Here is a 16,560-nt window from a genome sequence, read left to right on the forward strand (position 1 = left end):
GCCGTCGCAGTGATTTATAACACAGGAGACAGATAATCCACAAACACCTTACCTCTCCAATGTGGGACTGATCCATTAACTGTTGTTCTCATTTGCATTTTACATCCTTTATTTTTACTGTTTCCTTCACTAAAAATGGATTATTTTCTGCCTTTGTCTACAAAAACTAAATGGTTTTATTAAGCTACTATTTTAAATGCATATAAGTGATTAGTAATGTCCAAATCTGATTTAAGATAAAGGATCTGGGTTGCGGCAAAGGCATCTTTGGATCACTCGTATTGGAGTCTTGAACAAAGCTCAACCCAAATACCTGCTGCTGGTGTATCGGGGATCATACATTTGTTCATATTCCCCCCCTGCCCTTCCCGAATTGAAATAGTACTGTTAATCTGAAAAATGTTTAATAATTTATCTATATTACAAATCACTGGTTCCTGCATTTTATGACCTGATTAACAAAACAGCTGTTTCATTGTTCTAAGTCTCAAAATAATTTCCAAGCTCCGTTTATTAAGTCAGTCAGTAACGTTTAATCAATAATACTCAGTCTGAAAGAGAAAAAAGGTGCGAATGATTCGCTGGGATGTGTGATTTTAGACTTAACACAGTAAAACTTTTTAAAACTGCTAAGTCAGCTTCTTCAGTTTATTGTTTTTCACAAGGTATATCGTGTTTTTTTTACATTTGTTGTGCAAAGTTTGCAGCAATATTCCAGCTTGTCAGATGAGAAGAAAAGTGCATTTACATTTTTGCAGTAATAGTAAACAGGTAAATAGGCTTCATCTATTTCCTGGACTTTTTCTGCGAGCTACAGATACGTGCTTATGATGGAGTAAGGCCAGACTACGTGTTTTGATTTGTGTTTTAAATGCGAGTAAAGTTATAACAGAATAAAGTTGGAACTTTATCATAACTCTTCACCACGCTGTGCTAAAATCACTCCCTTCCTACTGTAAGGTCCCTCAGTATTACCAATAGTTGGTATTGGTTTTTAAAAAAGGGAAATATTTCATCTTTTAACACATCGAACATCAGAATCGAGTTATCAGTGGCAGCAACAACTTTCTATTTCAAAAAAAGAACCAAACTTGCCGATCTGATCACGTCACAGACCATTTCGTTCTTTTTCTTATTAAAATGACTTTTTACTCAAATTTAACGACTCTCTTCCGGCAATATTAAGTATTGTGAATATATTCTGTTCTCATGCTATTATGACTTTATTCTTGTATTTGAAAAAAACCATCTCTTAACCTGGCCAAAAAACTCTGTCATACTTGCTTTATTGACCTCTGTCACTGTTGTTTCTTTCTCCCTTATGACGGTACATATATAATCCTTAACTCCATTTACAACAGTGCTGAGGCAGCCTATTGATTAGTTTGAAAACTGCTGCCACCTAGTGTCCGGAGGCTTGTTTCTCAGTTAAGTGCAAATAAAGACAATTATAAAGTCCTGCTTCTGGCTGCCCACATACGCCTCAACTCGCCCCCTGAGAGGGATATTTTTTGTGATAGTTACAGTTAGGTTTATTTCCTAGTTTTCCTGTTTCTCCTCCATTGCTGCCTCGTGTCAGTCTACCATTTACTCCTCTTCCTCAGCTGCTGGTCTTTTACCTCATTAAGCCTCACTCACTCCCTTCCTACTTCTCGTCTGTTTCCCCATTGGTTCCCCTCTCTCCCTCCACAGTCTACCTCTCGGGTCTCATCTCACACCTACAACCTGTTAACTAATCAGCCCAGGTCTTTTGTTCCAGCATTCAACCTCACAGTGTTTATATCCTTCTCCTGTTCACACTCCTTGTTCCCAAGTATTAGGGGTTTGTTATGCCAATGCCTGAATAAGACGCAGATGGCGCCGCTGATAAATGAGCACTAGTGCCATGGTTAAATTATGAATATATTTCATGTAACTGTTTATATCCATTGCTGCCATGTTTACACCACACACACAAAAAAAATCTAATTGTGTCATTCCAGTAGCGCAAAGCTAACTTGTGCTAATATTTGGCACGTTGCATTGGAGGATAAACAGAAAAACTGTTACACTAAGATTCTGTTGTAGTGTAATCTGTGAAAACTGGGGACAGAGGTTTTCTTTTCCTTAATTATTACAACAAACCAACATCAGGCATTTCATTTTCTTAAAGTTAAAGTTATTTAGCATGAAGCGATGGACATTTTAAGTCCCCAGGGCCTCATTTGGGCCTCTAGAAGTCCTCCACTGGCCTGCTTAAAAACTGGAAATTTTGCAAGCATGCAGAGATTCTTTTGTGTGCTTAACTGAATGCTTTTATTTTGAAGGAGATGTTTGTTGTTTCGTAAATAATCTGCCATATACAGTTCTTCAGCATTGCACTACCTTAAGTAGAAGAATTCAACTTCTGTGGTCCATAAGGACATTTTCAGTTTGTAGATCTTTTCTATGGCCCCCAGAACGCAAACATGACCTTGACACTGTCCTCTAACCTTAACCACCTGAGCCCTCATAAAACACAATGAGGCTCATTGCTAAAATATGATTAAATCTGTTTAATGCTTTTGCAAGGCACTGTAAATTAAAACAAAAAATGTCCAGCTTTATTTTTAGACGGTGAAGCCAGTTTCTCATTTCTTGTGGACTCCAATATATCAGGCTGATCTAGACTCTGATATGTTGCCGGAGTCACATTTGGCTTGGGGGAGCTTGAAGATTTGAACTACAAGGTGCTTCTGAGTGTAATATAGCGATGTTCAATTTATCACTCTTTGCCATGGCTGTCTCGACTCAGGGCTAGCGGTGCTCTTTGACAGGACGTCATCCTACACTTCATTGACCTTACTTCTACTTTCCATGGCCCTCACTTCTGACAGCTGTCGGTTAATTTATTGCTTTTCGTTTTTCTGAACCTTGCTATTATAAAACCACAATTTTATGGCTCTTCACACGGAGAGAGCATTACGCAGTGGAGTAGCGTAGGCACATCAGCCGTGCTTAGCTCCATTTCATTTACCGAGGCAGACGGTGTGACTGGGACACTCCACCAATGTTTCATATCAAAGTCAATTCATTTGTGAGGAGAGGCACTCCAGAGTTACAGCAAACTGTTACAACAGCAATGTCTTCTGCTCTCGCGTCAGCTTTGTAAACTCTAAGAAAGTGGAAGTGTTGGCGTTGTTTGTGTCGACTAATCTCCAGGGCTGATGACAACACATTCATCACACACAGTGTGTTGTTACCCTAAGACAGAGACACTGTTATTTTGTTTTACCTGTCTGTCTCTTGACATTATGAAAGTGGAACGCTTTTTAAATTCATCCCAACGCATGCATTGACATGAGCTACAAACGAACAGAGGCACTAATTAACGGCACAGCTGACACTGCAGCAGCAGCAGCCTGTTATCTAAAGACACATTCTGTACTCCAACATCAGACTTTGAACAGTCAGATAAAACAGTGACTAAATAATGTGATGTACAAACTAATTTTATTGAATAAAAATTAGTAACGTTCAGTGATGATGTATGCATTTTAAATGTACAGTTGAATGACAGTCTGTGATTATAGCTACATTTTCATTAACCTTAAAATAGCGCCATTTGACATTTCGAAAATAAATTGGCGGCACAGAAGTGCTACTTTTGAAAACACTCGGTTTTTTTTATAAAATGTTTTGCTGCTAGGATGAGGCGGTTTTTCGACAGCATCAAAATTTTTGTATTTGGCAAAACTGCAATGGAAACACTTTCACATCACATCAGTCATGTGATCAATAACTGGATATTACTACTGGTGAAAACGACAAAGTAAACAACAGGAAGTGGCAGGAGGATGATAGCGCTGATCCTTAATGACACTTATTACATGAACAAACTTATTCAAGTGTGATTTTAGTTGCATGTCTTTTTTTTAATGGTAGCACCACAATTGCAATTTTTTTTTTTTTTACTTTTGCTGAATTTCAACAAAGTTTTGTGCACATTTGTAATGGAAACGCAGCTTACGTTTATTAGGTCTTTGGATCATTTCACCCCTCACCAGCTGGATCTCTATTTTATTTTCACATGTTGCTATTCCTCCCATCTTTCTTTTGGTATCCCTAAATCAGTCATATTTTACCTGCACGCCTAAAGCAAGTACATTTTTTTTTTTTTTTTGTAGGTAATGTTGATGTGGGATTACCATGTGACACCATAATCTTCACTTAAAACATCAACCATAGTGGAATAGTACTCTGTAATCTTATGAGTATCACAAATTGATTTAGCTTTTTTTTCTTGCTTCATGTTACACCATGGATACAATATTTCACAAAACAGTCACTGTAGCAATATTAATATCAAATGCTATGGAGGCACATGAACACATAGTGGCTCGGAGCTCTCATGTCTTAATTCGAGCTGCTAACAGATCATCCATTGGTTTAGCACAGTGAATATGAACAGATGAATTCTGATTTTGACCTACCAAGAAACAAATGTGCTGCCAGAATCAGAAGGTGTAAAATTCAGCTTCATAGTTCTTTGTGCAAAGTCGGAACGATGGCTATTTTTATGTTTCTACTTTTATTTTCTGTAGGCTGGGAGCTCTGGAGAGCGCATTTGGATGGGTGGTAAAAGGGGGAGAAAGAATCAAGTGGCCACATAAAAAATGCGACAGGCTCCCTGATGTTTCAAGAGCAACATTTCAGTGTGTCCTCAGCAGGGATCCCAAGGAAAGGAGAGGGAACATGAAAAGCTAACTATCTTTTACCTAGATGACATTTAGACACTTTTTCCCCCCCAGGATGTCTGTGATTTTGTTGGATAACATTGTATTAGAGTCAACATGCCACAAAACAAAGAAGTAAAAGCTTTCAGTAAAACCTGAGTGTTGGCATTTCAAGAATCAGTAAAGAATCAGTTTAAGACTTGAGGAACCCCAACCTTTGGTACCAGTTCCCAAAAGGTTGGGGTTGTTTTAAAGGTTATTAATCAAGCTGAAATTACTTTATAAAGTAAATATGAGCAGCTATGTGCTACATTAGTAGCACTTTGAGTGGTCAAAATGGCTGGAAAAGCACATAACTTCAGTCTGTTTTACCATTAGTAGTAGTACTACAAGTTCAGCGTGATCAGTTTCTTACAAACTAGTAATTAACTTCATCCATATAGATACAACCCCAGTCCCAATAAAATTGGGATGCTGTGTAAAACACAAAATATGATACACTTTTTGTTTTTGCAGACTTTCACTCATTTGGATTTTGATGCCTGCAACATGTTCCAAAGAAGTCAAAAAAAGATCAACAAAAGACCGGGGAAAGTTGAGGGATTGACAAAAATATTCCACAGGTGAGCAGGTTAATTAGAAACAGGTGACTGACTATCATGGTTGGATATAAAGGGAGCGTCCCCGAGCAAGGACGAGGCGAGGTTCTCCACTTTGTGAATAATTGTGTAGGCAAATAGTCCAACAATTTAAGAACAATGTTTCTCTATGTAGAGCTGTAAGGAATTTACAGATTTCAGGAGGCGTGGACTCCACTGAAGTTTTAATTTTATCCAATAGCAAACGTTTGGCCATGAGGTATATAAAACACCGGTTTGGAAACTTACCAGATCTCGCCTCCACTGCACTGAACGAGGCGCCTGTTGATATTAATTTGGTATTTGGAAGCGTGGCCAACATGGACTGAACGGCTGCATTCACTTCCTCTGCTGCCATTGCTAAAACTGCAGGCAGACTACAATTCTAAATCAGCGCAGAAAATCAGCATCATAGTTTACAACTTCTAATGATTCCTAATACATTCGGTAGATGGAGCCCTACAAACTGAAATCAAGCAGAATTGCATTGGAAGACAACGGCTGGGCTACAACAGGCTTCATAGTGAAACGTTTCAGGTGCGAGACTGAGCGTCATGAAGCGCAAATACAAAGAAGACCCTGGACTTTTAAGGTTGTACATCAAGCAAGATTGGGAAAGAATTCTATTTTTGCAATTTCAACAATTAGTGTCTTCAGTGTCATCAAAGGAATATGTGATGAAACGCAGTAGTAAACACGCCCCTGACCTAACTTTCTTGGAACATGTTGCAGGCATCAAAATCCAAATAGGTGAAAATGTGGAAAAACTTACAATAAAATTTGTTTGGACATTAAAATCTTGTTATTGTAGTGAATTCAACTGTGTATAGGTTGAAAAGTATTTTCAAATCATCGTATTTTATTTGTTTCACATAATGTCCCAACTTCATTAATATTGGGGTTGTGCTGTTTAACCTTCTGTGCTTTATGCGACCAACATGCAGGGAAGTGCTTGCATTTGTTTACAAAGGGGGGCAATAAATTGCTTCTCTAGGCTTTCAGAGTGAATTAGCTGAGGAAATAACAAAAAGGATCAAATTCAGTAAAACGAAAGCAATACTTCCAGGTAATGCCTCCATGACGCATTACAGTCATTTCTTAATTTAGCAGCAATCACAAAAAAATGAAGCTGCCATTTGTGCACCGCTTGGGAACGGGGGTGGAGTGGGGGGGTGGAGGGGGCTCAGGGGAGTCTCAGGAGATTTGTTATGCTTTGCCAAAGAGAAAACCCACAAATTCTTTTAAATGCACATCAAAGACGGCAAACCCATTTACATGCAAAACGGAAAGAGAGGCGGCTAAAACGATGCAAATTAGAGTTACAGCTGCGTCGAAACAGATTATAGAGCGCTCAGGGTTAGAAGTCAGTTTAACAATCAAAATCAGTCGAGACTGATCAAAGCACTTGCATGCCACTTACCAAACAGCGATGTCTGCATAACTTTTTTTTTTTTTTTCTAAAGGCCCAATTTCTTCAATAAAGTGCTTGTCAAGATTGCACCATGAAAACAGTCTAGAAAATAACACCTAAAACACCTAAATCTTGTGTTCAGGTTGTTGGAACATAAATTCCTATTTATATTTCCAAGGAGAATAATAAGAGATTAAAATCTGCTAACGTTAAACTTTTGAATGAATAAAAGAAAGTGCTTATTTGTCTCTGTAATGGCTTGTAAAAGTAAACACTTTGCTATATCGTGCACTCAATAAGGTTTAGATGGTTTTCTTCTCACTCTAAGCTGGACAATTTTTTATTAGTATTGGAAAACTATTCCCTAAATCCACAAATCCATTGAACTGAGTTTTCGGGGCATGGATGCATAGGGTTGTCTTCCTTCATTAGACGTTTCACCATCAAACATTTTCAATCAAAAAAGCAATTCACAGTCAATGACAAAGAGTCAAGCAGAAATCAAAGCCAATTTGCAGTCAGTCTTGTTCAAAGCTGTTATTTGCCTGTTGCGCTAACTGTTGTTTACCTGAATTTGCAGACAAGCGCGCTGTTTTTTTTTTCTTTTTTTCATCGCTCTGATTAAACCCACACACCTTTCTGCATGAATGACTCCTGACAGCAGTTATTTAGAGAACGAGCTGCTCAACATTGTTTGCTTTCTGTATTATGAGTAGAATAAACAATTATATAAGAAGAAATGCCATAATAAACCAGTATATTCATAAAATATAGTAAAGCACAAAAATAAAGTTTGCACTGTTAGGAAACAGAAAGGTAGCTGAATGTAACAAGCTAAATGAAAATGTGATTGAAAACTTAATTGATTTTTCAATAAATGATTTAAAAATCTAATTTATATTTATTCTACAGATTCATGTACTTAAATATCTTTCTAAGTTTGGTAAGTATGGCTGACATCAGTGGTGATTGATAGAAGGTTTGAAGGTAATAAGAAATTAATCGCAGAGCGTGATGCTTTCAATGTTGCTTTCCAGGACAGGTTAAACCTGCTCCTCCTTCTCTTGAGTGACACATGTCGTGTGTGTGTGTGTGTGGGGGGGGGGGGGGGGGGGGGGGTGTGTGTGTGTGTGTGTGTGTGTGTGCTGTGTGTGATGGGAATCATGAATGATGTGTGGGTGTTCAGTGATTGATGCCTCATTGACAGCATTTGCAAATTCCGTCGTCTGATTAGACACAGTCAGACACCAACACACACATGACTAGGTTTCTACCTTTGCGAGGACCTATATAATTGCAAGTAATTTGTTACTTGCAATTATATAAGACCTGAATGTTGCAGTTTAACTGAAAAAACTGGAACTAATATTTCACCAGATATGAGCAAAGAAATGTCCAAAAGATTCAAGTATTCTAAAAGCTTTCCATGGTCTAAAACCTAAATTGGTTCTCATGAAGGTAGAAAAACCACTTACTGATTTAACAGTTGGTCTGTGGGGGTCCCACAGTTGATTAGACAGACAGTCTGTGTTGATTGCTTCTCTCCTGATGATTACCCCCCTCAGTCGGCTTCCACAAACACACAAAGACAGAAACAAACCAGAGAGACATTTTTGCAACAGTTTGCACTTAACAGAGTTGAACTGTACACACCTTTTGGTACCACTGGGAAAAATGTATGAAAATTCTTCAAATAAAATAAGAAGCATTACCTCACCCTGCATCATCATATGTATCAAGACATTAATTAAGTGGATTAATTCCTAGTTAAAATAACATTTTAGCTTTTCTGTGAGTTATGTCAACATAATTTCCCTTTGGGATACAGTATTTTTGAATTTGAAATTCTCTTAGGCACTCTTAGGGTTGGGCAGGGAGCTCTCCCTGACAATTGACTCGTGTTGCCCCCCTAGAGACACCCAATAGGTAACCACTCATCAGTATCCTTTGGGTTCCCAGACAGGTTGGGAACCTGGGCCACCCACTGGTTTCAAACTCATTCCAGCCATACTCCTAAGGTCGAGGAGAGAGGCTTCCCAGAACCAACAATAATCAGGCCAATCAACCAAGTGCTCAACCCCCAGTCACCCACTCACCAACCAGCCACCCCCCTATCGAAGGTTCTCCACCCCTACATCAGTTTGTTAGGGATTGGGATCCTCACACGCAGGGCAAAGACCAGAAGCAATAACCCGGAGTGGACCGTCTTGTGATCGACCCCATCCACTCTTGAGTGATCCATCTTATTAAGATGTCTAACTCGTTAACACAGACAAGTCGTAAGTCCTCCGCTCCACTAAGTTAAGCCATCTCTTACTGATAGATCCAGGGAAAGTGTGGTGCCTCACTGTGGGATCAGAGCTGTCTTCTGTCTCAGCCACATTACAAGGGGTCGACTTGGACTGATTTCCAACGTCCAACTCTTTTTATGGTTCTGAGTGCTAGAGGGCGCACACAATTCCCTTTACCCGGGATGACAAGCCAGCCACCAGGGGGCAATTACTATGACTGTGTCAGCAAACCAGACACATCTCTAGAAAATAACTATTTGCTCCCATTCAAAATAGATAACAGTTAATTTTATGATTAAACAAACAGCAGTCATAAAGTACATGCCAAACCAGACGGTGATCAACTGCCTGTTTCAGTGTAATAGTTTTATTGATTTTCTGAGAACTTTTCCTAAAGTCAATACGGTAGTGTAATAATATAGTTTATTAGTGTTTTGACATAATTTTGAAATTCCTTATGCTAAACTCCTGGCACTTTGACATGGCAGACTAGTGATATAAAAATGCCATTTATGACACCCATGGTACATACAGATGCTGTGCTGTGCATGCTATAAAAGAAATACTAAATATTTTAGAGGCAAACTTGTTGTGCCAGGTTATAAGGCGTAACCAACTTGTCGGCAGCACCAGATGGCCAAATAAAACTGTTTTGTAGCTGCTTTGTTTGGGAGTTGACATGTTTACTTTTCTGTGAATGCACCAGCATTATTTATCAGGTGTCAGTTTTAAGACAACTTTTACTTTTCGGGCATTCATGAATGACGACGTATGCTGAACAACCCTCAGTTTTTAAAAAGGCAATTGTCTGTGTGGAAAAAAGTCCTCAAGATCTGAGTAGCATTACCCTCTCACATTCATATGAACACTGTCATCACTTCTAATCTAAAATCTACATTAGCCACTAACACATCACACTACTATCCATGGATCATGGCATAATGCAGCAGAAATCACAACTGTGTTCAAAAAACGGACAGATAATTTTTTCATTGCTGTCTGACATTAGGTCAGACTGATTATCCCCTGTTTGGGGGTCAGCAACATTTGGGAAAATAGAACATAGTTTTCAAATAGATTTATATATTTTTTTGTTGCAAATGTGCATTTCCTTCAGTTATTGTCATTGTAATTGCTGTCAACCAATTTGATAGTAATTACAGCTGGAGTATGGCATTTTTGCCCATTTCTCATTACAAAATAGCTATTCTAATATATGAATATACGCTGCTCAAAAAAATAAAGGGAACACTCAAATAACACATCCTAGATCTGAATGAAAGAAATATTCTCATTGAATACTTTGTTCTGTACAAAGTTGAATGTGCTGACAACAAAATCACACAAAAATCATCAATGGAAATCAAATTTATTAACCAATGGAGGCCTGGATTTGGAGCCACACACAAAATTAAAGTGAAATAACACTACACGCTGATCCAACTTTAATGTAATGTCCTTAAAACAAGTCAAAATGAGGCTCAGTATTGTGTGTGGCCTCCACGTGCCTGTATGACCTCGCTATAACGCCTGGGCATGCTCCTGATGAGGTGGCGGATGGTCTCCTGAGGGATCTCCTCCCAGACCTGGACTAAAGCATCCGCCAACTCCTGGACAGTCTGTGGTGCAACGTGACGTTGGTGGATGGAGCGAGACATGATGTCCCAGATGTGCTCAATCGGATTCAGGTCTGGGGAACGGGCTGGCCAGTCCATAGCTTCAATGCCTTCATCTTGCAGGAACTGCTGACACACTCCAGCCACATGAGGTCTAGCATTGTCCTGCATTAGGAGGAACCCAGGGCCAACCGCACCAGCATATGGTCTCACAAGGGGTCTGAGGATCTCATCTCGGTACCTAATGGCAGTCAGGCTACCTCTGGTGAGCACATGGAGGGCTGTGCGGCCCTCCAAAGAAATGCCACCCCACACCATTACTGACCCACTGCCAAACCGGTCATGCTGAAGGATGTTGCAGGCAGCAGACCGCTCTCCACGGCGTCTCCAGACTCTGTCACGTCTGTCACATGTGCTCAGTGTGAACCTGCTTTCATCTGTGAAGAGCACAAGGCGCCAGTGGCGAATTTGCCAATCCTGGTGTTCTCTGGCAAATGCCAAGCGTCCTGCACGGTGTTGGGCTGTGAGCACAACCCCCATCTGTGGACGTCGGGCCCTCATACCATCCTCATGGAGTCGGTTTCTAACCGTTTGTGCAGACACATGCACATTTGTGGCCTGCTGGAGGTCATTTTGCAGGGCTCTGGCAGTGCTCCTCCTGTTCCTTCTTGCACAAAGGCGGAGGTAGCGGTCCTGCTGCTGGGTTGTTGCCCTCCTACGGCCTCCTCCACGTCTCCTGGTGTACTGGCCTGTCTCCTGGTAGCGCCTCCAGCCTCTGGACACTACGCTGACAGACACAGCAAACCTTCTTGCCACAGCTCGCATTGATGTGCCATCCTGGATGAGCTGCACTACCTGAGCCACTTGTGTGGGTTGTGGAGTCCGTCTCATGCTACCACGAGTGTGAAAGCACCACCAACATTCAAAACTGACCAAAACATCAGCCAGACAGCATAGGTACTGAGAAGTGGTCTGTGGTCCCAACTGCAGAACCACTCCTTTATTGAGTGTGTCTTGCTAATTGCCAATAATTTCCACCTGTTGTCTATTCCATCTGCACAACAGCAGGTGAAATTGATTGTCAATCAGTGTTGCTTCCTAAGTGGACAGTTTGATTTCACAGAAGTTTGATTTACTTGGAGTTATATTGTGTTGTTTAAGTGTTCCCTTTATTTTTTTGAGCAGTGTATATATATTTTTGATGGAGACATATTTAAAAATGTAGAAAAAAAATAGCCAATATTTTTATTTTTGCATTTTTTTCTTATCTTCTCACCAACGATCTGAGTCCCAATCTATTGCCCTGCTGACCCCCACTTTGAAAAACATTGCCCTGCACTTTAGTCCACTTCCTGCCTTTTGAGCGGTTTCTGATCTGTTTGGCGTTCACATATGCATTCTGCATAGGAGTTCATTTCAAATGAACCAACCCCTAGCTTTATAGGCGGACCAGGGTTTACTTCTTTGGTATGCATCAGAATTTGATTTTCAATTCACACTTCCCCAAACAAACTGAACTTTCTAGGCAAACAAAATACAGTTTGACTAAAGCAAACTAAACAGGGCTGGTAGTTTTACTAACAAGACAGAGGGTGTGAAAATCGTTAACAGTTGAACTTTATCAGTTGCCAAAATTTGTTGATTCTTCTTCTTGTTTCTCCATACACAAGTTTTCCATTGTGAGAAGATGTCAACAGTTAACTTTTTTCTTCTTGTTCCTCGTCATAAAACCAGCTGATGTACAACTATAAAAGGCTTGAAGGATAAAAGCATAGCATACACCGCTAGGCCATTTTATCAGGTTAAAAAATGAGCAAGCCGACACCGGAATGTAGTGAAGCATTGGTTGTAGCAGCCGTGTAGTGGAGCAGGTGGACTGTGCCAAAAATACAATCCGTGTTCCCTTCACTCTGAACCCCATTTCATTTAAACCCCATTCAAAACTCACATTTACAATTGGTCATGCACCAACAGTCTGGCAAGTGTAGTAAAGCATGTAATCACTGCAGAAAGGTAGCTAGGTAGTCACTGTGCAGACCACAAAAATGACATGTGGTTTCTAGTGTTTTTTACTCTAATTTGCCGTAAAAAGGCTTAGTCAACCTTACTGCCTGAAAATGTCTCCCTGGGACGAGACGTATTAAAGTTTAATTCCAAGATCCGTAGCAGGAGTCATAAAGTTTTACTAATTTAGGACTCAAGCTGAGTACAATTAATTTCACCGTATGATTCATGCTCATTAAAAACACAGTGCCTCATTGTCAGACAATAATAAGCTCTATGAAACCAACAACATCTTATAAAATATGGACTTACATGACCTAGAAAGAATGAGGGGTATGCCTGTGTTTCTGTAAGCATAAGTTACAGTATTTACAGGTCCTGGTCTGAAATCCTTGTTTGGGCTTTTCTTGGTGTGGTTTGCATGTACACATATTCTACCCATGCATGCATGGTGTTCTCTCTGGGTGACATGGCTTTCTCACACAGTCCAAAAATTGTTATTATTTGGTTACTCTAAATGTATGAGTGTCTATGGTTGTTTGTGCTGTGTCTTTGTGTTGCCCTGGACTGGCGACCTGCTCACGCTGTACCCTGCCTCTCAGCCAATGGGCAGGCATAGAATAGGTCTATCATAATAACAAATTTTGCTGAACAATAAATTGTAACAGAAATTACTGTGATGAATGAAAATATTGTTGTTTTGGGACAACTTTCAAATGATATATTCATAATGATGTAATAATGCAAGTTTGCCCTATCAAAAACTAATAAGCTTTAAGTGTTCTATACAAAAATGAAACGGGCAGTATTATGTCACATCAACTTTTTTGACTTTTACATCATGTTATAATGTTATTTCTTTATCAAAAACATACCTGGAGTGTTGCTTTGACTCTTTCATGCATTTTTGAGAAATCCTTTGATCTCCATGGCAACCATTCAGTTGTGCAAAATGCTGGGTATAACGAGCACCGCCTTCGAGAACAAAGCTCCTCCTCAGAGCTGCAGCTTCCAAGCTTCTGTTTCACAGACCTAACCCTAACCCTAATGCCTCCACTCAGCTCCTTCAGACTAGCCAGTAGCAATTAGCAAACACCTGGTTGAACTGCTGAGCTCATTACACAAGCTACTTCCCACTGCAGCGCTGCTCGGAACGTTGTTCATGGGTTAATAGAGGAGTGATGTTGTGATGACTTCCTGAAGGTGGAGTTTCAGAAAGAGCAGAAGTTTTTAAAGAGACAGAGACCCATTTTCAAGGTGTTATGTTCCAAAAGCAAATTTCTTTTAAGTTATCTTTGATATATGCAGCATTTTTATAACAACAGAAGGCAGAGTTACTTGATTGTCCCTGGAAAATACACAATATTGGCCATTTAACACAGGAACTGGAAGATATTTCAAATATCCTAAACAAAACACAACAGCCAAAAATGACAAATAAAACAGAAATAAAAACTTAACAACAACTCTGTAAATAAATTTGCCCTTCAAAAAAAAAAACAATTATCGATTCTTTTATCACAATCTTGTGATTTTATCTTGTGATCAATTGCTTAATTGCTTGTCACAACAGGCTTAGGTATCAAAAATTGAGAAATAACAGAAGGATTTTTCAATTTAACGTTATTAGTGGGCAGAATTCTGTATCGTTTTTGCCTTTCTGCTCTTATTTTTGCATGTAGTTGGAGTCGAACAAGTTAATCTGTTGGGATTAGCGGCCTGCGGTGATGATATTGGTGGAAGACCTTGTGGACAATAATACCACAATAACTCATTTGCTCAGGTATGTTTCAATAAATTATCTGTCTGGGCTGAATGCAGAATTAAGAATGTTGAAGTAATCAATGATTTAGATACTATCCGAACATCTGGTCCAAACATAAATACCAATGTTGTTGTGTGTGCAGGCCGGATGGCTGCAATGCTGCCACAGCCTCCATCTTTGTCAGATTATCAGCCACAGTGGCTAACAGAGCAGAGAATGGAGCCCACAGCAATCTAGCAGTGGTGAATTGAAGTGCCAGACCCACCAATTATGTTGTCAGCACTCGCGCTGAAAAGAGTGCACCACTGGACCATTGTGATCATTTTAGCGTAAGGGCCACAGAGAACACACACACGCGCACACACCCCATACACCCAAACACCAGCTGGAGTCAGAAAAATAACACTCATCCCGTCCCTGCAGCTCATTGCCCCATCAGGACCAAAATAGGAAAGAAACACTTATACCATGAAACGCAGAAGAAAACACACACACACCCTGCACAACCAGATACATCCAGATGATAAGTCCGCTTCTCGTTGAACCTGTCAAACTAAAACACACACCAGCTCTCCTCTTTTTAGAACTTAAATTAAAGGACAAAGACAGAGCTTGGTCATGATTACACAGAACTGGACCCACATAGCAATGAGTGGGTTGGGGAGAAACCTCGTGACCATTAAGTGTGTTTGAAATAAAAGTGAAAACAACACAAAACACAGAAGGAGCACGTTTCATGTGCAAAAAAATGCCTACGGACAAGCATGTCTCTGTATCTGTTAGCTGAAAAATGCCTTTAATATATGTGATGAGTTTGCCTGTTTGTCAAAGCTCTGTTGATATGTAGATATTTGCTGTAGGAGCTCTGTTAAATACTGTAAACTTATCTACAGGTCAGCATAGTGAGATCACATGACGTCCTGTGAGCCAGAGTGAGAAAACGATTTACCTAGCTGAAAGTGTGGCGTTGCTTTGGTGAAACTTGTAAGTGTCGTTCAGGGCTGAATCGATTAATTGTGATTAATTGATTATTGAAGTAATTCCTAATTCACTAAAAGAAAGCTATGTTTACTTTATTTTAAAAAGGAATTTATTTGTTTAGTTGCCTCTTTTAAGGTATTTCTAATATTGTGGAAACAATAACTTAAGAGGTTAAATGAAAAATCTGCAGAAAGGGCAAATTTCTGCCCATGTCAGAAACCGCCACTGTGTGCATGTTTTCAAAAAATGTTTAAGATAGTGTTTTATTGTGCCAAACCAAACACGTCTGAAGACTTTTAGTTTTCTAAGTTTTCATGTTCATGAAGATTTAAAGGAAGGCATTTTGTTTTAAACGTTAATTTAGAAATGTCCATCTCCTTTCATTTCCTGTGAACTTGTGCAATGAGGCGATGGTCGCTAGTCCTCATCCAGACAACCTGCCGGCGTAATTCATCCATGTGAAACCTCTGGAGGAGGGAGGCTTTTAGGTCAAAATAAGTAATAAAATTAATCTACATTACAATTTTCAGATTTAATGGCATTTGAGCACATTAACGTTTACAGACCCAGCAAACTTGCTCCCAAGATTAAAATTGTACTGCACAGTAATTCTTTCCCATTTCCAGATTTCATTAGAGTAAAATGTGACAGAAAGAAGTTCAAAGCTGTGGGAATACAGAGAGAAATATTTGTGACTCTTTGGACAGAAACCCAAAGTTTGTGGTTTTCATGTCTGTTTTTTCTCAGCGTGTCCTTTGATGTGTGCAGCTTTTATGTGTCAGAAGTAAAACTCTCGTCATGACCCCACATAAACTGCAATTAAAGAACTGCAAAGGACAAACAATGTGAAGAAGTGGAATAAATTGCATCTAAAAACTGAAAACAAAGTAAAAGCCCAGACTGTAACGGCCGTTTCTCTGAAAACGTGTCTGTATTCATGGAGGCAGTTATCGGCTTTTAGATGTAGTCCTTCCTCAGAGTCACTCACTGCTTCGCCGTCCTTCAGCCATAAGAGGCCTGATGCATCTATATTGATACCCGCCTGTTAGTAGACACTTCAGTCACCGCTTTCTGATAAAATATTGATGCATGCTTCACTGTTTCACTCTTTTCTCCTGTATGAAATTGTCCCACATCTTGATTTTCTGATGATCCCCTGA

This window comes from Xiphophorus hellerii, chromosome 22 (assembly GCF_003331165.1).
Source record: "Xiphophorus hellerii strain 12219 chromosome 22, Xiphophorus_hellerii-4.1, whole genome shotgun sequence".
Classification (NCBI taxonomy): domain Eukaryota; kingdom Metazoa; phylum Chordata; class Actinopteri; order Cyprinodontiformes; family Poeciliidae; genus Xiphophorus; species Xiphophorus hellerii.